This window comes from Drosophila simulans, chromosome 3L (genome assembly GCF_016746395.2).
Source record: "Drosophila simulans strain w501 chromosome 3L, Prin_Dsim_3.1, whole genome shotgun sequence".
Taxonomy (NCBI): domain Eukaryota; kingdom Metazoa; phylum Arthropoda; class Insecta; order Diptera; family Drosophilidae; genus Drosophila; species Drosophila simulans.
Window position 1 is genome coordinate 10,113,862 of NC_052522.2, and position 23,387 is coordinate 10,137,248.

Below are 23,387 nucleotides of genomic sequence, written 5' to 3' on the forward strand. Positions count from 1 at the left end.
TGCTGGCGTTCTGCCAGCGTTTCGACTTTACCTTCGCGCAGACGCTCGTCTTGAAAAGGGGGCGGAGTTTTTTTTTCCCGCACACTTTCTTGCTGCCGCGACAGCCACCCCCCACCCGCCAACCAACCACCCACTCACACCACCCCCTGCAGCCCAACCCAGCAGCCACCCTCCGCCGCCCACTTACTTAGTTCGTCTCTCTGCGTTGCCAAGGCAAATAATATTAAAACGACTGGGGGAAAAAAAATGCAGCAAAAATTTAAGAGTGTGGGGAAAAAAAGTAGGAAAAACCTCCCGAGTACATTTTCATGTACAATTTTTTTTCTCTATCGCTCTCTCACTCTCTCCGGCTCCCGCCCTCTCTATCTCGCTTGGCAAATTGTGGCCATATTGGATTTTTAGCACTTTTTTTCCGCTGCCGCCGCCTTGGCCGTCTCTTCTTCTTCTTGGCCAAATGCCGGCGGTTTCTGTGGGCCGTATATTCACCCTCATTTTTCAGGGTGGCTCAAATGTTGATTTCTCTATTTTCCTTGTTTCCCATTTTTTTTTTTGCGCGCACATAAATTGTATATAAAATAGGGGGTGGCATGGGCTGTTTTGGGCGAAGGGTGGGTGGTTGGTATTGGTGAGTTTTGTTGCTAGGTAAATTTTTTTACTGCCGCTTTGATTTACTTGTCTTTTGGCTCAAAATTGAACTCAAAAAATGTGTTAAAGCTTTGAACGTCTTTGTTATTCACTCAAAACAAAGCTAATGAGATTGTAAGACAGAAATTAATGAAGATTCAAATGGATTTTAATATAAGATCTTATATTTGGTCGAATATATCTTGTAAATTACCTATAGAAGCATGTAAATTGCAATTATTAAATTTGATTTACAATAAATTATTCACTTTATACTCTACTTTGAATAAAATTAAACTCAAAGTAATGACAATGTGATATAAATCGTGCTAGAAATGTTTAATTGTAATTGTTAGAAATAACTGTGGACCCTGAAACATCGTCCTTGCTTCTTTGACTCAAAAAGTAACTCCATTGGAAGCGGGGTAAAAACTATAGGAATATGCCTGAAAATCGGCGGGCATTTCCCCGCTTTTTTTTAACTTGAGCGCAAATCGCGGTTCATTAGAAAAAATTGCAAAGGGCAGCGCAGTCGGCGTTCTGCGGTTGATGGCTGCTGCTCCATTTTTATTTCCAACTCCCTTTTAATTTGCATACGTATGAGTGTGTATATGCATATATATTCCCGCTGATTTTTATTTATTTTTCAGTTGTTTTTTTGCGCGTTCCTGCCACGGCCACGGCCAATGCCACCCCCTTGTTTCGGATGAGAGATGGAAAAACATTGGTGATTTTCAGCCGGGACAGGCTCCGTGGTTCATCCTGCCAGTCGGCCTTGTGCAGTTACCCGCCAGCAGCCGATGTCGCCAGTTGCCAGTTGCCAGTGCCAGTTGCCACGAATAAATCTTAGTCATCAGCAGACTGGCCAAGATCAGCAGCCGTAACACACACATAACTCGGTCTAAAAGCCAGAATCCAGTTGTTGCTGTTGCATTTGCTGCCTGGTGACACTTGCAGACTTTTTGCAGCGGAACCACGACGACGAGACGGCCAGCAAAGTTGCAGAGAGCTGAATTGATTTATGGCGCAAATTTTATTGTCTGGCCGGGAACTGGAACTGGAACTGGCCTGGAACTCTCCTGACCAACCGACCAGCCAGCCAGTTGCTAGTCGGTGGCCTCAACTTGTTAGCCACTAACTGTAAAGCCTCGAAAGTGCCCAAGTGTTGGTGAATCGTGCGCGTGTCATGTGACATTGACTTTTAGTCGGGTGAAGTTTTCCTCCATACCCCATCCATACCTACCTACATATATACCCAGCCCACATCACATCACATCCATATCCAACTATACGTATAGTACGTCCACGCCAACCGTGTACAACTTTGTGTATAAATTATATTATAAAACTGAAACATAAATTGCAACTTAACAAACTGTAACAACTTTCGCTTTGGACCGCAAAAAGAGAACAGAACCACGATGTGGACAAAGTTTGCCGTGCATTTGTTGGGTCAACACAACAAGTAAGTTTTAAGCGACACGTTTATTTCTGGCAAATTGTTAAGTAAACAGAATGCTTTTGAGTTTCCCAACTTGGGCATAACATTTTTCAAATCATTTCTGTTTAATTAATACAAATGAAAGACTACATTCAGTTCGTTCTTTAAACTTGTTAATAAATCAATGCAATACGTAAATCACAAGCTTTTTCAAAGTTTGAGTTCAAAACTAACTTTGTTATTTTAGTAAATATTTAAAATATGCAGCTATCTTAATTAATAACAAAATTAAACATTTTCAAAATATTTTAATTATATTATTTGAAATTTATAAAGATATTTTTGCTAGAAAACTAACCAATCTGCATAAACATATTGCACTATATTTGTAAACTAATCTCTGCCTATAACTGATACATTTAATAAAATAATAAAACAAATTGATTTATGTCGATGGAAAATAAAAATCATTTCCATTTAGATTGGTATTATTTTAATTAAATCTAGATTGCATTTATGGCTCGTGAAAGCTGTTTAATTGAATATAGAATAGCACTTAATTGACAAACGCGAATTAATTGTGCCCACTGCCATAAACATTATTTGCCCTTTACAAATTTCAATTTACACGAGTGTAATATATATTAAAATCCAGCTTAAATGTGAGCATATACATATATAAATACCTCTGTTTTCCTCTTCATTTCTTAATGGGGAAAACATACGAATCCAGTTGCAAATGCACCTGTATGCCATTAAATAAATAATGAAAAGACAGCAACAAAAATCGGCGAAAACAGTGGCATTTTTAACGCTTCCACTAACTGAACAGCCGTGAATGCAATCTCTTTTTATATCTCTTCCTTGTTTTTCCTTTTTTTTTACCAGCTTGTCTCTCACGACTATCGAATTAAAATTTCCTCTGCTTCAATATTGATATTTCATCAGCAGCTCGAAGAGTGTTTTTTCTTTTTTTTTTGCAAATATACGTAGTACGTACATTTATATGTATCGGCGCACACCAAAAATATATATGCACTGTACACGGGCTGAAGTGAAGTGAAGTTGGTAAAGCGCATTACGGTTTTAAGCTGGCAGCCGCTTATCAAGGACCACTTAAACAACCGCCGACCCACTGCAAGAATTTCGCATTCACATTCACATCCACGTCATTCGGCATCCTCCTTCCTTCCACAACCGCACTTTTATCCTTTCCTCAGTTATTGTCAGTGGAAATGTGCACTGAGAGAAAATATGGAATATTCGCTGAAAGCACAATCTATGAGTTACTGGAGATGGTAGCTATCTTTTAAATCTATCTTTTAATGGCACTCACTTGCATTACGAATTATAAATGATAGTTAAATTCGAATATTTCTCTCAGTGTTTCTGCGGTTGACTTGGGCGGAAAAAATAGGGGGGCGGGCACTGAAGTGCAGATTGGCAGCTTCATCGCTGTTGATTCAGAACTGGACTGACGGGAACCGAAAAACCCACTCCCAGTCTCATCATTAAAAACAACCGAAAATAAGAAGACAACGAAATATTTCGTACACAAACAGCAGCGGCAGCAACAAAAACCAACCCAAATAATAGCAAGTGAAATGTGTTTCCATGCATACACATACATATATACGTATATAAATTTTTATAAAGGCGGTTCTCGAGGGGGTAAAATAAGGCTTACACGTGTCTGGGCGTAGCTGCATCCCATATATATCTGTATCTGCATCTTTCGGAAGGCAAAGCATGTGGGGATACATGTGGCCGTAAGTAAGGTGACCCAAATTGAGAAACTCTTGTAGGAGAGGCACAAAATTAATTGAAACTTTCCCAAACCCATATATATATTGTATATACATATTTGAAGACTTTATTTTTTTAAGTATTTTGGTTAATGTCATCCTTCCTGCGTTTAATTAGTTCAGCTCGGCCCGAAAAACTTAGTTGGCAAAGAAAGCGTACAAATAATCCTTGTTTTTCGGCTTAAAACTTTTGCCATTAGTGGTAAATACTCCTATGTGCCTATTCTTAAATCTGTCTTTACCAACTTTAAGTACCACCACCCACCGTCCACCACCCACCCCACTACCACTTCGATAAACAAAAAAATCCAACAGCGCCAGACAATCCTTTCTTTTGCTGTACTTTTTGCCTCGGACTTTTAGCCATCGTCTCTCATCAGCGCATTTTCATCCTTTTCCTTTGCTCTCGTACCTTTTGCTCCGCCAATCCTTTTACCCCCGCATCTTTGGGATTCGTTTTTAATTTTCAGCTGATTTTTTGATTAATGCTTAAACGTTAGCTCCTTTTTCCGCAGGACTCCTCGGGAGCCATCCCTTTATGCAAATCTCCAGGCACTTTAATTAGAAAAAACGAGAAAATGTCTTTTTAGATGGAAGGCTGCTGGGCTGGGGGAAAAATGCCGTTCACTTCCAAGTTTTCCTCATTATGCCCGCTTTTTGTGTTTGTCATTTATAAATTGGAAAAGTTTCCTTAAGCAAATTATGCAATTTTTTCTCTAGTCGCCCTCTCCAAAATTGAGGCAATGTCCAAAGAAGAACCCTTTCGGCAAAAGTAACCCCAGATTCAAGAGCTCCCTTTTGCGCTCAGCTGACGTTTTCTCAAAACAAACGTCACATGGTCTTGCTTCCTTTTTGATTTATTTTTTTTATAATTTTTTTTTTTTTTGTTATCCCCATTCAGATTTGTTGCTCGAGATCCCTCATTGAGGTAGGACCGCGACCACTACGAGTCGAGTTAAAGGTTCTCAAGGTTCGCGTCTTCAGGTTCCCAACGAGCTGGTGACGACTTTGCATCCGCCTTTGCCTCTTTGCTGCCTTTTTTGCCCCGGTGCATTCAACTTAATGTCTTTGATTTATTACTGGCCGCCTTTGGCTTCCTTTCTCGGGGAATCGCGGGATTGGGTTTGGAATCGGTATCCGAACGAATCTGAATCTGAATCTTGAAGCGATTCCCGATTGTGAGTCTGAATGAAAGCGAAACAATGCCCCCTTCTCATCGTTTATCCTGTTGTTATCGGTTGACCCTGCTTTATGTAGGTCTATAGGCTACTACCTCATGGCACTTTCGGTTTTCAACCGCCGAACAGCAGAGTTCTGTGATTGCTGCTGCTGCTGCTGCTGGTTCACCCCTTCTGTTCTTTTCGTTTTTTTCTGCCTTCTTCCTCTTTCCTCCTTCTGGCTGTGATGTAATAAATACGCAGCGATCCCTAAAACCCGATCCGTATCTGTGTATCTGCATCTGTCTCTTTGTTCGCATCCGAATGGAACATGTGCTTGCGCCCCTCGTTGGCCATAAATTGCCGTTGAGTTGAGGGAAAATCCCTGTTGATTAGTGGGAAAAATCGAAATGCTCAACGTTGAGCGGCGAAGAATAGAATTCCTAGCCGTACTTTGCGGTCATCTGGGCGCAGAGATTATGTCATAAAGATAAAAGGGCACAACAAGTGTTGCCTTTGTGACCCGAGGTGTGTGCATCGTAATTAGCCCGGGGTTTTCAGGTGAGATGGCGTCTTCCTGCTCCTCAGTAGATGTCAGTCATTGAGGATTATTCGGCATGGGATCTTGCCTGCTGTGCAATAAGAACCAATTAAGGTATTGTTATATGAAACGCTAACAAGCTGTGTTTAAAGCATTGGCTTTGAAGAAATGTAATTAAAAAACATAGAACATGTACCATGTAAATTAAATTAATAATTTAATTTAAATCCACTTAAAGTCGCTAATAATAGGTGCTGCGTTTTTAACTACAGCTCTTTTTCAGATATTTATTTCAAATATGTTAATTTCCATATTGCACCTTGATAGACTCATCTGACATGCATTTTCAGCCATGATAGGCGCGCAAATTGTTCGCCTAATGGTTGCATCACCGAAACAAGAACAACACCCACAATTAGCGGCTGAACAAAAACAATGCAATTGACTGTGAGAAAATACAGACTCATGGCGGGAAAAACTCACTCAAGTCGTTTGTTTTTCGCCCGCTTTTCCCCTTTTGGACCCTTTTCGTGCCAGCTGCGTCATACGCAAGACTTTTGAGTTTTGAGCCAAGAGTTCTGGGCCTTCTGAGTTCTGCGTTGAGTTCGCCGTTGTTTCTTGTGTTGTGTGGGGCTTAAATGTCACGTTCGATCATTGAAGTTGCCCTGCACCCGCTTCCGCTCCCTTCGACCATCCCTCTGGGGGCCAACTAATGCATATGCCAAAGCGGGCACGTAGGCGCATCAAAAGGAAATGTCAGTCAGGCGACAAGCCCACAAACGGCAAAAGCAACACGGCCAACATCACACCGAAAAAAAAGTGCAGTCCATTTTGGACATATTTCTTATCAATCAGCTTACAAGAACCCGTCGGCATTTAAACAATCATTACAGAGAAAAATGGGTTTCCCTATCAAATTGGTATGATATTTTGTTCAGTGCACTTAGCCAACAACAACAGCTGAGCTTTGGATTCCAGGTTCTCAGTGGTAATCCTTTGGCGAAACACGTGCAAACCCACACACAGATACTGTGCGAAGCTCACAGATACAAACACTCACAGATACGAATACGACCAACGAGTGTGGTGGGTTCTCGGACTTGTGGTGGGCTACAAAGCCACAAAAGCACGCCAGCAACATGTTGACTGCAGCTGCTGCAGAAATGCATTTCGCAAAGCACACTCACACAGTCGCCGTCCGAAGAAAGAGAGGTGCATATAGGGTCAGAGGGAGAGGGCGAATACATATATACGTTTATATATTTATATGTGCGAATATACGACTTTTTTTCTGCCTACCAAAAGTTGCCGTCGACGCCGAGGTTGCGATTGTTGCTGCGGTGCGAGTGGCTTTTTTAGCCGCCACTTGCCAATTGCCGCATTCGCTATTCGGCTTTGAAGCCGCTCGGGTTGCCAAAAGAACAGTTAGCCAGCAATTCTCCGGAGAATCGAATGGAAACGATTCTTCTGGGAAACGAACTCGTGACCGCCCACGTGTCCTACGTTCAACTCTAACTTATAAGAACTCTATCACCATTTGTGTGTTTTTTCTGTGCGCCAAAAAGCCAAACGTTTTGAGTTTCAGAGAAAACTAGATGTTCGCCAAAAATTAGCTTAAACATTTTCCGACAGTGTACTTGATTGAGTGCTTGTGTTTGTGCCACCGAGTGTCTGTGTGATTGCCAATGTTTTTTGTGGCCTGCAGCTTTAATTTCTTGGTGAGTTGTGAATTTTATTTCAATTTTAAATTGAAATAAGCGCAAGAAAAAAGTTTTTTGTTTAATATACGTTTTCTGTGGGGAATTCTATACAATGCGAGTTTAAAACCAATAAGACATATGTAATTTAAAGAATGATTGGGAAATTCTTAAGGCCATAAATAGTTCAAAATTTGTAAAAATCAATTACCTGTGATCTTATATTTTTTAGAGCTAAAAAATTAAATTCATATTATGCACATAGGATTAACTATTTAATCAGTCAAGCAGAAAAAAAACTTACCTGCAGGAAAAACAAAAGGGTGGAGTAAGAAAAACAAACTCCTAGCAGATGACAAGCAATGAAGTTCTTCCGGTCGCCTCTCTTACTTCTAAAAAAAAAAGAAGTAAGACTTGGCTCCAGAAAGTCACATACTCGCATCTACGGGCTATAATCGTCAGTTTCCTCTTGGCCAAGTCAAGACGAGGCTTCCTGCACGACAGCAACAACTGCAATACAGAGAAAAAAATAGGCGAGTTAAATGTGTAAAGTGATAATAGGGATATTACTATATTAAAGGCATTATTTTCAAATTGGAAATATGATAGGTACAAAATTACAAATTATTGTTATCATGGATCAAATAAATTAAGATAATATTCCATTTCAATGTGACTCATGCTTGTTTTCAACTCTGCAAAATACACATTGCAACTGTCTAATATAATTTCGACTTGAAATAACTCAACTAAACCAACTTAGGGGAAAAGAAGTGGCTCATCAAGATGCCAGAGTCAAGTTAGAAAAGCAAAATGTTTGCTTGCAGATCGGGGCCACACCGGTGAGACTACTTATAGAGTAGAGTAGTAGAGACCATACAAAATGTAAAAAAAAAGAGTCAGGAAAAACGGGCCAAAAGGGATAAGCCGGAAAGCAACACGGAACCCAAATTAATACAATAATTGAAGCCAATTTAGTGTAATTTTCTTCAATTTCATTGTTGTTGCGCTGTAGGTTTTTGCTGTCCGTCTATCCACCGAGTTTGCCAACTATTATCGCATTTGTTTGCCATTTGCCAAGAACCCTTCTCTACCGCTATTGCCCCTAATCCACCTGGAAGTTCATTTTGATCCCCCCTCCGGGCCAGTCTAGTCTATACACACACATACCTTTACTTTTGTTCTCCTTTGCAAAGTGACCGGAGACCACACCCCGAGCTAGCAAGTTTGATTAGTTTGGGTCACATGCTGGTTGTCTAATTAAATTAAAAGCCCGACAAGTTGCGACTCTCTTTCGATCGGGTGAAAGTGTGGCTTACCTTTCACTCACTACTCGGAGCTCTTCTCGCATTAACAGATTAACAGATTAGCCATCTGCCCAGTCGTTAAAGAGCAAAACCCCGCCCGAAGTTGAAGCTTTAAGTTTTTCCCAAGTTGTTGACCAGGCCATGAAAATCAAACATCAAATTTATGGCCAAAGTTATGGGCCAGCAGAGTCGTTAACAGTTCGGCGTTTTGTTGAAAACTATGAAAAAATCCATGCATCATGTCGGGGAATTGGGGAGTATCTGATCATAAAATATAAATAAAAGTTGACCTACGAGATTTGGTTTCGCTGCAAAGCCCGACAATAATAGAGTTGTATTTTTACCCTTTGGTTATTTATGAAATATTTTATATAAATAACCCATCTACTAGTTGACTTTCATCGGGATTTGTGAGTGAAAAAAATTTTGTGGTTTAATTAAAACAGAGGAGGATACACAATCTTTGCCAGCAGCATTTCCATGTTTTGTGGAATTAAAAACCCTTGCCCCAAAAGAAAGCATGCGAAAAATCCCCAAAAAATGCTGAAATGCACAAAATCTCCGGATCATTTTATATATGTATATATATTTTTTTTCGGCTTAACTTTTTGCCGCTTGCTTGTTGTTTGTCGTTGCTGTTGTAAATTGTAATTTGAAAAACATCACCGCAAACTGTCAAAATGCTCTGACATTTACAAATTATTTTGCTGGCAGCGAACTGGTCCGATGGCGGAGCACCACCACTGCACCACCGTAGTAGCTCCACCATGCCGCACCACTCTGCACCACATCAGCGATTTGACGCTTTGAAATGCGAAATGGAAGCGGTCGCCGTTAATTTGCGTCAACGGGCTAATAAAGTTTTGGCATTTGTGTGTTTATACCTCTTTTTCTCTCGTTTTTCACTACGCTACTAAATGTTTTTTTTTTTTTTGTTTTAATTTCGATTTTGGCATTTGGCAAACACGACAAAGTTGCTCTAGCTAGATATGTTTCCATATGATTGGCCGTGTCTGCACTTTGTACACTAGAAAAGACATTGTTGATTGATTTAATGATTCGTGTTAACTGTTTTCCAGATTTAATAGTTGAGTAATAAACCATTTAATTGCAAATATTTTCTGCTTCATTACACAACAATGAGCCAATAAAGGCAAATGCTAATAGCACTTTGAAATTAATTCTTATTTCATGCCGGATGTCTTTCAGTCTTAGAAATTAAATTACTTTCACTCTCTTAATTTTAATAAGTTTTTCTGGCTGTTGCTATATTTTTTTTTCTGTTGGCCAACGATTTTGCCTGCTATTGATAGTCGAGTGACTAAGGCAAGCTGACATTTCAATAGCAACAACATCCAGCCAGAGAGCCGAACTTCCGTTCTGCTGGCCAAAACCCCACTCCTTTCTAGCCGCCGTTAATTGCATTTGATTGAGCACCTGAGCTGTGCAACAGAGTATCAATGAACTCGAGAGCTCGCTTTTTTTCTCCCTTCCTTTTTTTTTTTTGTATTTTCCCAGCGCCGCGGGCTATGCAACCGAATAAGTGAGGATCCGCTCAGTGCAAGGTGCAAATTCCCAAGCCCAGATTGCCGCAGCATCGAAGAGGAATAGTAACCACTAGTACCTGTAACCCGTAACCAGTAACCATCCAGCTAGCTCACCTGCCACTTTCTTACCCTCCTCACCTGTGTGCGAGAGATACTGTGGAAAAATGGCTTTATGGTCTGTGCCCCGAGGCTGCGTGTCTAGGAGTGGCCGGTGCCTAATAGCTGAGGAATATCTAGTAGTTTGGGTAGATGGCTGGCTGGTTGGCTGGCGGGCGGGGGAACCCTAAACCAGACAGGGGAAAAATGAATTATGATTTGACGGTAGGCATTTAATGGATGGCCATGGATCTTTGACTTCGACTTTGACTACACCACGAATTCTCGAAGCATTCTCGTTTGGCGCCAACACATATTGACAGCTGCCGGTGGTTAGGGTATCTTCCTTTTTTTATATAATTTTTTTCTTTTTTTTAATTTTGGTATGTCTGTATGTGTGTGAAGTTATTTCGGCGGACAGGTGAATGCTATTCAGTTAGAATGCCAAGCGGATCGTATCTGCGGCTCTTTGTCTTCTAATTGAATTGAATTTCCCTGCGCTGCTTAAAAGGTGCCATTGAAAAGCATTCCAAATTGGAGCATGACAAGTTTCGGTCGATTGATGGATTGCCGTCGCTTTGCGGTTTAACTCCAAACTCTGACGGCTGATGGATAGTGAAAGGATAGTTAGGGATCGCTGGGAAAGGGCATCGTTGGCCCAAATGGGACGCTCATATCTCGTGGTTTTATCTTTACGAGCTCGGCCGCTGTGAAAGGGTGAACCTTTCCAAATATTCAAATGTCTATGCTACTAAGAGGTTTTAAGCTGAGTTATTTAAAAAGTTGGAAACTATTACTTATCATTTTGATGAACAAATCATTTTAGCTTATATCAAAGAGTGTGTATTTCTACGCTTTTCATTCTAAAAACCACATTATTTCGTTCAAAATATCTATTGTACTTCATATTCCCAACCCAACTGTATCTTTAACTGCTTAAGATACTATCTCCCGCTCCACTGCGCATCCTAAACTGTATCTCAACTGCTTGCCACAGCCCAATTAGCCCCGTTTGCCGTCGAGGGGCATCCTTAAGACGTGCCAGCCTCCTTGGATCGAAACTGAGACTTGTGGCACTTTGTCCAGGCAACCCACACAATTGACAAACTGTGCGATGGGCGTTGTGATGCCGAGTTGGGCCAACTAAAGGCGGCCAAAGGCGGCCAACTGGGGGCAACCGCAGCGGAAACTATACTGCTGAAATAACCGCCCACCGGCAAAACAACTTTGGCCAGAGAAAACAATGGCAATGCATAAATTTCAAGAACAACAACCCAAACACGGCAACTTTTTTGGCCGCAGAAGAAGATGCGGTGCAGAGCGAAAAACTCATTAGGCCCAGCGCCTACGAAACATGAATGCAATAATATTCAACAAAATTACGAGGCTAATAACATTAATTCATACGAAAAAGTGGTAAGGGAAGAGATGTGTAGAGAGTAGGACTAACCTTTATGCAGTTTTGTATCTATGAGATATACGCACTGCGTAAAAGTTCATTATAATAAAGAATGCGGCACTCCGAAAAGGAGTTTGCCAACCCATTACAACCGCGCTTATCATAAATTATGACCCAGAAATATGCGTAGAGCCAATGTCATAAACATAAACTAGGCGAATTAATTGAGACAGAGAGAGATGGCTGCAGGCAGATAGCAATAGAGCGGCTCATAAAGCCTGGAAATTATGCGTTTTTAAGTCATGACCCATCCCACAGTCCCATACATTCGATTGTACCTGCCTTCGCAGAGGGAGAATCCAAACCGGATCACATACCACCTTTGTGAATATATGTAGACCATTGGAGCATTAGAGCGGCATTTGGCCAAAGTGCCAAATACTACCTGAGACACTTACAGCTGAGGGGAAAATAATAGCATTCGTTAGAGGAATTATATCACATAATTAGATTAGAGATTGCATTAGTAAAGTATAGAAAGATATACTTCAGGTTCACTTCAGAAATCATATGATAAAACAAGTTGAGCTCGACATAAATATTGTAAATAAATTTATACATTAAAAATCTATCCATTTCTAAGCCTACTGACACTATTTCATTGACCTCTGGTATACATTAATCGCAAAATAGAGATCGAGTGAATGGCCTAGGCCTAATTGAGTTTTGAGAGTCGTTACACTTCATCGCAATGGGAGTAAATTAAACTGTCATTAGTTTACCCTTTGGCACTTTTGTCACTTTTTTTCTGAGCGGCTTTCGGCCTGGTCAGAACATGTGAAGTGGCGCGTTTTCCTCTGTTATGTGTGTACTTTTGTGCTGTATTTTTTTTACAGAATTTTTGTATTCTTCACCTCTTTAGTTTTTGTTTTTTTTTTTTTCACCGTCTTCTCTTGCAGCCGTAATAATTTTGTAGGTTTTACGAGTGCCGCCAAGACAATTAGGCATTTGTTATGTTGTGCTGTTGGCCAAGTGTGGGCATTTTGCTTAGCGGCTTTTCAGGCTTTGATGTGAGCAAGTGAAAAAAAAATAAAAAGGGAGATGAGGGAAAAAAGCGACGAACGCGCGCGCCCGCAACGAATCTAACGCCTTTTCAAACTCGGTTCTCAGCCAGCTTTGTTGCTTTGGCTTTTTGGGAGATACAACGCGGCTCTTAACTTCTGCCGCGTTGTTACTGTACCAACAATATCGAAGATTTATTTTTCCATTATGGCCAGCCGGCATCGTTGTGGGTGTCGGATGCCCCGCCACAAGCCATTGGGGCATGACGAGCCAAAAAAATCCAAAAACTAAAATAACAAAAAAAAAGTCAAATAAAAAATGATCAGACTTTTTGGCGGTTTTAGCAGCGGTTTAAAAGCATGTGCAAAATAAGCTTAATAAAATAGTTATCAGCTTTGACTTAAGCGGTTTGAACAGCGCTTATAAAATCGCTAGCCAGCTAGTTGAGGTTTAAAAAAATATATGTATATATATATTAAGCGAGTGGGTTGATAAGTCAATTACAGAAATAACCTTGAGCAGAGTCGAGCCAACGCAACTTTTACCGCGACTAATGATAGCCGAGCTTAAAGGTATTTTAAGAGTTTTTTAAGTGGGTTTTCAGATCGATTTTATGGGTGCTTATAACTACATTTGAATGTTATTTAACTAAAAATATACCTCAACTTATGAAATAGAAAATTCTGAAGTCATAAGCTATGCTCTGTTTAAACACCATACTGATGACCAGACCCAAATGCAATAAAAGAACACATTAATTAAAAAACATGGTATTCAAATTAGCTGAAGCTCTTTGCAAGTGTAGGTATATATGTATATATATTATATTTAAGTCAACTAATTAACGACACGCTATAAAACTATGCCAAATGAAAAATGTTTATGATAGAAAGTCGTGGAACAAATTTCCCAACAGATCAATCCGGAAAGGAGGCGGGATCTGAAGCTATAAAAAACCCACAAAAAGCTATTCAGAAATTCTCATTCTCTGTAGTTTATACCCTTGGCTTTTGTTCCTAATGATTCACTTGCCGCCGTGCGATCGCTATTGTTGTTGCTGTTAATGACTTGACAGTAAAGTAGCCTACACAATTTATAGCAAAACCGAAAAGTAAAAAAAAAAAATTTATAAATGAAATAGAAACAGAAACAAAACTTGTCCGCCTACAATTTCTGAGCTGTGAGTTTCCTTTCAGTTTGAGTTGGGGCTGCTCGTTTTGTTGTTTTTTTTTTTTTTTTTTTTTGCTTCTCCTCTTCTGATTTTAATTGAAACATTTTTGACCATATTTTCTTAATGATCTGACATGACATGGCGTCTGTTTTGTGTATGTCTCGGTTGCCTCACATCGCGCATTATAAATTCAAAGCGATTTCCACTAATTTAAGCACAACCAACTAGCCAAATCAGATATACCCAATAATAATATACTAGAAGCATATTTGGCTAAATAAAAGCGTTGACTGTGTGACATTTGAATTGCCGGGGAACGCGCTTGGACTTGGACATACATATGTGACATATGTGTATCCCCCCATATCATTATTATAATTTGTTCATTATGTACCGCTCTTTATAGCTGCAGTTGCCATGGCAAACGCCAACGCCTTTGGGCCACAAAAAGCTGCAAATGTTGGCCACATTCACCATTGTTGCTGTTGCCCGGCACTTGTCGTTAAAAAATGTGTTGAAAATGCTTTTTTTATGACACGAAATGAGCCGTAACCATAAAATTGAGCCAAAAACCCAAAGCACCACACAATAATGATGGTATTATATGCCTTCTGGGGCTTTTCTTAACGTCTGCATTCGATGTTTTACCACCTGGCCGAAGTATACACTTTTTTTTTGGGTTTTATTCAACTATTACGATCATTTTCATTTAATTTACAGGGCTAATTGGGAACTTGTGAATTTGATCCATACTAAAAGTTTCGTTTAAGAACTCATTTGTGTTTAAATTAGACAACGGTGTACCAAATTTGCATTTGCATTGCTAAGGAAAAAAACAACGCCCGTTATATCTATTAACATAAAATTGTATAAAACGAAATCTTTAAGCTTTTTTTTGCACATTTTGCACTCATTCAAATAAATTTCTTGCCAATTCACAAATGGTGAGACAACTCCTTGTGACTTCTGGCTACCATTTATTTTCGAATCTGTGATCAACTTATAATACCTCGCTAATTGAGTTGATTTATGCAGCTGCCGCTGTGGCTTTAACCCATTCGATTTGATTCATTTGAATTTATTTAGTTTTCATAATTTCTGTGCGCTACGCTTAGATTTCTTGAATTTTTTTTATTTTGTGTATTGTGCCTTTTGTTTTTGCTGTTGCGCTGGTCTTTGTTGATTTTCGCTATCAATTTCAATTTCGAATTTATATATATATGTATATATATAGTATTTCTTGTCGCTAATTTTGCCTGGTCGGGTTGTCGCGTTGTCTCGTTGCTGTGTCCACACTTGCTATTATTTATTTATGTATGCGGAGGAACAGATTGCGCGCCATGATTTATGCCTGGCACATTTTATGGCTATTTTGTTGGTAATTTATTAACAAGCTTGTTAACAACAGTCTGCTCAGCGCATCGGCCAGGCCCGGGCCCGACCCAAGCACAAAACTCCCAGCCTGTACTGGTCAATATGCAGATGCCCAGCTCAGCGAGCATTAAACGCTACAAGCCTGAGCTTTTGGCCTGGCCAAAAACAAAAAACCAAAAAAGAAAATTAAAACGAGACGAAAGACGAAAAGGTTAAAGGCCAAAATACGGCAGCTAGACGCAACATACCAGACAGCAGGTGGCTTTAACGACCGCAATCATGGCGATGTGTCCATGATGTTGATAATGATGATGGCCACACTTGGCGAAAAGCTACACTGTTCCATAAACGAGATCGAAAGAAATTGGGAAAAAATATATATATTTTCATCCCATCAAATTGACATTAAAAACTATTTATTTAAAACAGTAATACTTAATTAAAACATCTCTTTAATGGTATTAAAGCTTTTGCAAATTCATTTGCAGCCACCATTCTATTTTTTCGCCTCCAGTGCACGATGACGCTGATATTGCCAGCTGAAACTATCCAAAGTCATGTCCATATTTATAGAAAGTTTGGCTCACATAGATCCAACGAAAAACTTTGACATGCAGTTGGCTCGATGGCTCCCTCGAAATCCCCACCTGCTCATCCCCCTTTAGAAAACATGATTTGTTTGCCGAAGCGCGTGCAGTAGCCCAAGTGGTCAAGTGGCCGGCCGCTGGCTCGGTCTCCGTTAGCTGTTGCTCAAATATTCTAAATATTTGCTAAATAATAGAGAAGACGGTGGGGCCACTGGAATGGGAGAATGGTTGGGGCTTGTCTTTAGTGTGTAGGCAGTGAGGCGTAGACAAACATTGGCGAAACCAGCGGACAAACCAAGTCCAAAGCTAATGGCAGTGGCTTTGCTTTTGACGTTTGAATAGCCACGGCTATTTGCGTAGTAAAGTGTACGAAGACCAACTGACGGACAGTCTATATACTCGAATACTCGACTATAGACCATGGATATCGCTGCCCGTATGTGAAATTGATGGGCATTGATGGGTTACCCCCCTTTTGTGAGCGGCACCAGCTGCGAGTTCAATGGGAAAATAAAGCCCAAGTCGGGCTACAAATTTTCAGCACATTTCAATTGGCTTTTAATTCCATACTTTAAAATATTCCAATACCTAAAATAGAAAAGCTATTGATGTACAGAAAAATAAAATTGGCTAATAAACGAATCAATTATTTAACTTATATTAACAACATTTAAGCATTCCTTTTGAACTCATTAGAATATTTACCTCAAGTTGCAGACAGATTTATGCTCAATATTTCCTAACACTTATTTCTTGGACACTTTCAATTGATTTTTCCAAGCCAATTTCAATTGCGGCTTAGAGCCAGTTTTTCTTTTTTTCTAAGCCAAGTCAGCGGCAGCGCCAAGTTGTCAACTTAATTTACAGCTAACATGTGAGCTACAAGTTCGCGGCGATTGAGCAAGCGATAAAAAGTATTAATTTCATAGACCCCATGCAATTAACATAAACTGGACAGAGAAACATATCGCAGCCATATAGAAAAAGGCTTATAAATATGCAAAACAGTTTCGATTACAGCAACTCCTTCGCTGGCATTGCAGATACAAATCTGCAGCTATCTATGTATCTAAGTAACGCGAATAGTTCCACTTTAAACTTGATCGATCGCAAGAGGGTTTTATGGTTTTATGGGACACGGCACGAGCGACAAACATTTTGCATTTGCATTTGTCACCACCCCCCTTCCACAACCAAATCAAATAGAAAAAAAGGCAGACTTTTATTTGCATAATCGGTAATGATTTTTTCATTTTGTGAAATGCCAAGGAGCCCATAAAACCAAAAGCCTGTTGAATGCAGCCAGAACTAGTCTGATTATGACGGCGCGGAATCAAATATTATTGTTTATGGCCTTGATTTGCCATGGTAAAGATTACGCCTTATAAAATCTATATTTTCGTATATTTATGTTTGCGGGGAGTTTGGGAAACCAAAACGAGTTTTATTAAATTGGTCAAGTCGTAAACACTTAGGAAATGGGTTTTTTATGTATAGCATTTTGTATCTAAAAACTTTAAAAATAAAATTATACTTTCATCTGCAGTGGGAAGTCTTTGAGGCAATACTGAACAGAAATCATAAAAAAGCCAATTCTGAAAGCCAAATAAAATGAAAGAAAGGAGCAGAAGCAATCTGTGAATAATTTGGATAAGTCGTGCAAGTGCAATAAAAGCAAAATTAAACGTTTTCTGGGACCAAAACCGAGTTGCATCTCAATTTGCTTCAACCTGCAACTGCGATTCCAGTTTCCAAACTGGAATTGGAGGTGCTGATGCGACTGCAAAAAGATTCCAGCTGCCCTTGATGAGGTGCTGCAGACATGGCCCGAGGAAAGGTTAAGAACGGGCTACGCGGAAGCTGGCTGAAACATGAAAAAAATTCAAAAAAAACACAACCAAAACAACAAAGGCTGCCAAAGAACACACAACTTTCTACCTTTACTGTTTTGGCCCTGAGGAATTTTCAACTGGGTTCGTTGGAACCTTTATTTTTTTACCAGGGGGAAGGCGCAAATGAACTGCAAATGTTGTACGGGGGCTTATCGGTAATCTATTGACTGAAAATTTGCAACAGATAAGGCGGGGCACTATTAAGCCATAAAACGCATGCAAATGAAGGCGTTGAAATGCGCATAAGGCCAAAAAGGAGTGTATTCGGGGCTGGTCACTTCACTTAGCCGAAAGTTAAAGGGCGCAAAAACTAACGCGTTTCGGAAAAGATAAAGCCAGTACAGAACAGTGGCGGGTAGGTTGGTAGATACTGGGGGGTATCGCTGGTCAGTGGCAGCTGTCTGCCAAAGGCGGGGGTAAAATTCAACTTTAGCTTCAACGAGGCCAACGGCTGACTGGCAATTAATTATGCCCAAAGTCGCTCATTCTCACTCACTTGATCTGCCCTCTCCCTCGGCAGCACTCGCCCCCTCTCTTTCTTGTAGCGGGCATATGTTTATTTACTTAATTTACTTAATGACACACATCTAGAGAAGAGGCACGAGTCACAAAGAGGCACTGAGAAAATATGTGCCCATTATTGGGCATTCATTTGGTCAACAATCTGGTCTAAAATATTTCTATGTTTTTAAACACTGAATTCATAACAGTATTAAATTTTATTAATTTTTAATGAATTTAAAAATATTTACAAATTCAAATAGAATCAGAAAATATTTAAAACATTATTTTTTTGGTTGACCAACCATTTCTGAGTACTTTGCACTTTTTTCTTACTGTGCATGCACACACAATTTTTTTCTGGTGAGGTCATCCAGGCAAAGAGGAGCAGCCCATGTTTGTCTAATAAATAACATTATTAATTACCAGTGCAATTAAGCATAAGTACGAGTGGGGCAGGCACCCTCGCCAACATAGATAGAACTTCAAACCCCGATGCGGACCGAGGAAAATAACAGGCCGACTGCACTTGATGACCCAAATTTGAGCTCATTGAGTGATATATGAATGCATTAATCTTAGTTTATGTTTATTAGTTTGTTTATCAAATTTTTATGCGAGCGCTGAGGAAAAAATGCCGAAACTTTAGCTAAAAACTGAAAACTGATCTCGCCGAGAAATGCATAAAAGATCAGATCTGTGATCTCTCAACTGGAAATTTATGATCAACATAATACGATTTTATGTTGCTTTAATGGGCTCCGTAGATATTTATGGTCGAGGAAAATGTTTTTAAATGGCAGGGAGCTTTTTTTCGAAACTTTAAGCTTAGGGATATCTTAATGAATTTGCCTATAAAGCAAGGCACTTCTGACCATTAATCTTCAGCCGCTTGTTATTTACTTAAATATGGCAACTGTCACGAGCAGGACAAATCAGGCAAGTACTAACGAGAAAATGCTAAAAATTACAGAGCACAGTGATGGCAAACTAGAGGAAAATCTACCCCCGTCCCCTCAGGAGGAGGGTGTCTCCTAGTCAGTCTAGCCGTGTCACAACGTTTAATCTTTATTAATTACAGTGAAATAATAAGTAGATCCCTCCGACGGCCACCCTTCCGCTTCCCCGCCACTTTTCTCCGTTTCTCGGCGTGTCTAGTTCTTTATTTCTCTCCTTTCTCTGACAATGTCAGACGCACCACCGACTGATTAATGCCGGGGCTAAAAGAGCCAAACAAGCAAACATGCCACAAGCAGCCAAAGGGGCAACTTTCGGTCTGGTTTAGGAATTCTAGCTATGCACTGGGAAAAAAATCTAATAGTAATACATTAAGTGGTCAAATAAGGGCCTACATTAGATATAATATTAACTGAAGGAAAAATATCTGTTAGAACGATATTTCCTTTGAAATGGTTTGAAATGAAATTGCTCCTAGTTCTAAATATTTTATTCGATATAATAGAGCAGTAAATATCTTAATTTTAATAGATTTATGCTTCAAAAATGTTAAAATAGGATATTCGTAATGTTTTCACTGTAGTTTGCCATGTTCAGTGGCGTTCTAGTGGGACAACATCCATCACGTTGGCATTTTCCCGCATGGAGAACAACTCCCCAATTTGTTTGGTGCCAAAACGCGCCCAGCGGGTGGCAAAAAGCGGCGAAGAACGCAGCGAAAGGCGGAGAAAGGCCAAAAGAGAGTGGGGCAAAAAACGCAAAATTAGATAGCAGCGTGTGCAGAGCGACCATTTGATCCTTTTTTAAGGTCACAAACGAAGGCGGTTGCGCAAAAACCGCGCCTCGCCTAATTACGCATCTAATCAGAGGTGGTGACCCCGTCAGAAATTCCAGCAAAGGAAACATCCAAACACATCTGCCTGCATTTGGCAGTGAGCAGTGAGTGAAAACTTGCGGCTTGTCAATCAACCGAAAGCTGTTCAAATATTTAAACAAAACTCAGCCTCTCAATGCATATTTGCACTTCAACTTAGCTCAAACTGCGCATGCAAATGCAAATGCAACAAATTCAAATAAATTCCGCGGGGACAGGACAATTAAATATGCGCATAACTGTTGATAATCATCGAATCAATATGCTGACAATTTTCTCACGCATTCGCCAAGACTCGAAAGATACGCACTCAGATAGATATTCAAATGAGTCCTCAGCATCCCAGTTACAGACAAGGATCCCAGGATGAGGGTTCATCATCACCAACATCATCATCGCGTTGATGTTAACGATGAATCATCATGATGATGCTGACATCAGCTCGAGCGGCTGAAGTCAATGAGAAAAAGGAGGGTTTCCAGAGTCCAAAAACGATTTGTTCTGCTCGAACCCTTCTTCATACAAAAAAAAGGATTTGTAATTTGAATGTTAAATAGCAGCAGCCGCAACTCTCATTCCCTCCCTATTTCTTCAAATTATATTTACTGCTGAATTAATTCTCACTACTTTCTTGAATAAGTAAAAAACGAAAGGACTTGCCCTGTTTGCTTAGGGTTTCCTTTCATTACCATACAATTCGATGTGCCGCGCCGCCTTTCAAGTCTCCGAGAAAAATCTATAAAAAAAAGAAATCTATTAAGAAAACCGATTTTTTTTTATTTTGTATTCCTCTGATTTCTTCTCCAAAGTTTCGCTGGCTGCTCTAATGGCAATTGACAGGCGCAGTCATATGTAAATCTTAGGGCGTGGCGGTATCGACATTCAACCAGCTGCCGTTGGTCTCCGATTTCAAAATCAGTCGGGTGGCCAAGGGAAAGATTAAATAGGGCGCAGGCAAAACATGTTTTTCACGGTTTTTTAACGGTTTTTGGTAATGGAAAAAGGGGAAATTCGGGGCAAAATAGATAAATAATTAACGCAAAATAAATTATGACAATAATGTCACATGAAAATGTACTATTGCATTCAAATTACATTAAACCTTTTTCGTGGGAAAATGTACTCTTTAAATCGCTTATATACTATATATTGTTTTTTGCTACTAAGCTTTTAATTCTAGTTTTTGAATGTTATCGAAAGGTTTTAAGTACGACAAATAAACCTGTCACTGCAATTGAATTTGAAATTCACCAAATCAAGTTGTAATCCTTTAGCAGGATTTATGGCAACTTTTCTATTTGCTTTCCTTGAATTGAATGGACAGCAGGACGGCCGACGGTCCCTCCTTGAAACGTTGATTGCATTTTGAAAGGGAGTTAAACTGCTGAATTGCAGCAATAATATTGCAACCGACATCGATATGTGCCATTTGATTTGCATAATTCAGCACACACACACACAAATTGAAAGGAAGACCCAACCCTAATGCGAAAAAATGAACTAGCAAAATATTGACAGGACCTGGGGATTGTGAAAGCCAGAAAGGAAAAGGGAAAGATACAAGCATATATACAGATATTGCCGCTTAAGCTGCAAAACAGCCGCGCCCCTTTCCACTTTCTGGCTGCCTGTCTGTCTGTTTGTGTTTTTGCAAATTCATCGATAATTGGCAATTTGAAATGGCAACAAAACAGAAGACAGGGGTTGCTTTCGACTTTCGACACATGAGAGTGTACAAGCCCAACCCATATTGACTTTGCCACTCTTGAAGAGAACCCCTGATTCAGGACCCTAAAAAAAAAACAAAAAACGCAGGCCTCGTGTCAAGGGCGCATTGCGAAAAAAAAAATATTGCCAAAAAATGAAATAACAATAACAGGGAAACAAGACTTCGCACAATAGATAATGACTTAATGACACTTTAATTGTAAACAAGTTAATTCGGGCCATTGATGGCCAGTCACAACCAATTATCGCATCGATTCGAGCCAAAAACGGTGGCAGCAATTAGTGTCAGTTATTAAAATTGGCAAAACAAAGCTGAATTATAATTATATCGTCGCAATGGAAACCAGATTGGGGGCTCATAAATTCAAGACAAACTCCTCAAATGAGATGTGATATTAATGGGCCACGTCTGTCTCTCAACTGTTTTCGATTTGTTTAAACAATTTTCAAGTTCTGTGGGGGGGAGCTCGATAAAAGTATTTGTTCGTTTGATGGATGTCTGCATTCACACCAGATATATACATGTATATCTGGTTGGAGAGTAGAAATTAAGTTCTCCCCTGCAAGTATTCACAAATTCCTAACAAATGTCTTCTTTCTGCCCTTCTTCTATTTACAGAGGGAAAATCACAACGACTTCGGGGGACCCCCAAAAAGGTAAGAAATCAGCCAACGAAGAAACTTGGCCAAAAAAGGCCAGGCCAAGCCATTCCATGCCGGGCCAGGCCAGGCAGGCGGGCAGGCAGAAACTTACGAAACAAAACAAACATATTGCAACTTTTACTTTGGATCTGAGGGCTGAACGTCTTTGGGCCCCCGAGGTCGGTTCGCTTTCAAGTTTCGTTTTTTGACAGCTGCTGTCAAATGCTGAAAGGCAGCCCAAGCAGCTCCCATTCGAGCAGAAATCTAAAACAAGTCACACACGAAAAGAGTCGCAGTCGCAGTTTGGAGTAGGAGTCTCCAAGTCTCGAAGTCGAAGCCGTGCAATCAGAACCTGGCTGCAGTCTCGGTCTTTGGGTCTCTTGGCTCCGGGCATATCGCCAAAACATCTCTATACCACCACACATATGGGCATGAACAGCAGGGTTTAATCTAATAGTTTTCAACTTTTGCAAATTTTGTTATGATAATTATTATAAATTTATTCCAAAGACGTATAGCCTTCATTAGATGCAACATGTAAATTTGAAAAAATATTTTAATAATGGTTAAGATGTTTTTTGAATTATCATAAACATTGTGCTCTAGTTCAAATCAAGCGGTGAATGTCTTAAAAGACTTAAGCCAGTAGCTTAAATAAGTACAACACCTTTAATTTATGACAGTGCTACAAATGTTATGTAAAATTGTAGCATTATGGCAGTCTACATCGTGTTCCTGACCTATTACAGAAACAGTAGCTCATTAAGGGGGCAATTTTAGAAATGTTTTATAAAATAATTTTACGGCACTACATCCTACTATTAACTTAACCCCCGCTGTACATGAGCACACCTTATGGCCCGGCTATGTTTCTTAACCTTCTCTAAGCAAGTTCTCAAAACAACAAAGAGAGAGGCAGGAAAAAAAAAACAATGAAAACATTTTTATAGTTTTCATGCACGAAGTCCACGAAATGAAAAATTCT

The 23,387-nt window shown here is 39.8% G+C and overlaps 2 long non-coding RNA genes across 3 annotated transcripts in view; one reads left to right on the forward strand and one right to left on the reverse strand.

The window, feature by feature from the left end:
- The first annotated feature begins 1,257 nt into the window (after nt 1-1,257).
- The window catches only part of LOC27208238, a 37,833-nt gene continuing 15,703 nt past the window's right edge, over nt 1,258-23,387 (forward strand). Inside the window, exons 1-2 of one of the 2 annotated variants that reach the window (XR_005543902.2) lie at nt 1,258-2,089; nt 22,380-22,417. This is a non-coding gene — a long non-coding RNA (uncharacterized LOC27208238). Of the gene's footprint in view, nt 2,090-6,912; nt 7,287-22,379; nt 22,418-23,387 lie in introns of those variants that run through there. The other variant, XR_001600763.3, reaches the window with a different exon arrangement.
- The window catches only part of LOC123327209, a 179,176-nt gene continuing 163,339 nt past the window's right edge, over nt 7,551-23,387 (reverse strand). The window contains exons 3-4 of the long non-coding RNA XR_006541761.1: nt 7,712-7,775; nt 7,551-7,657 (exon numbers count right to left, since the gene is read on the reverse strand). This is a non-coding gene — a long non-coding RNA (uncharacterized LOC123327209). The remainder of the gene's footprint in view (nt 7,658-7,711; nt 7,776-23,387) is intronic.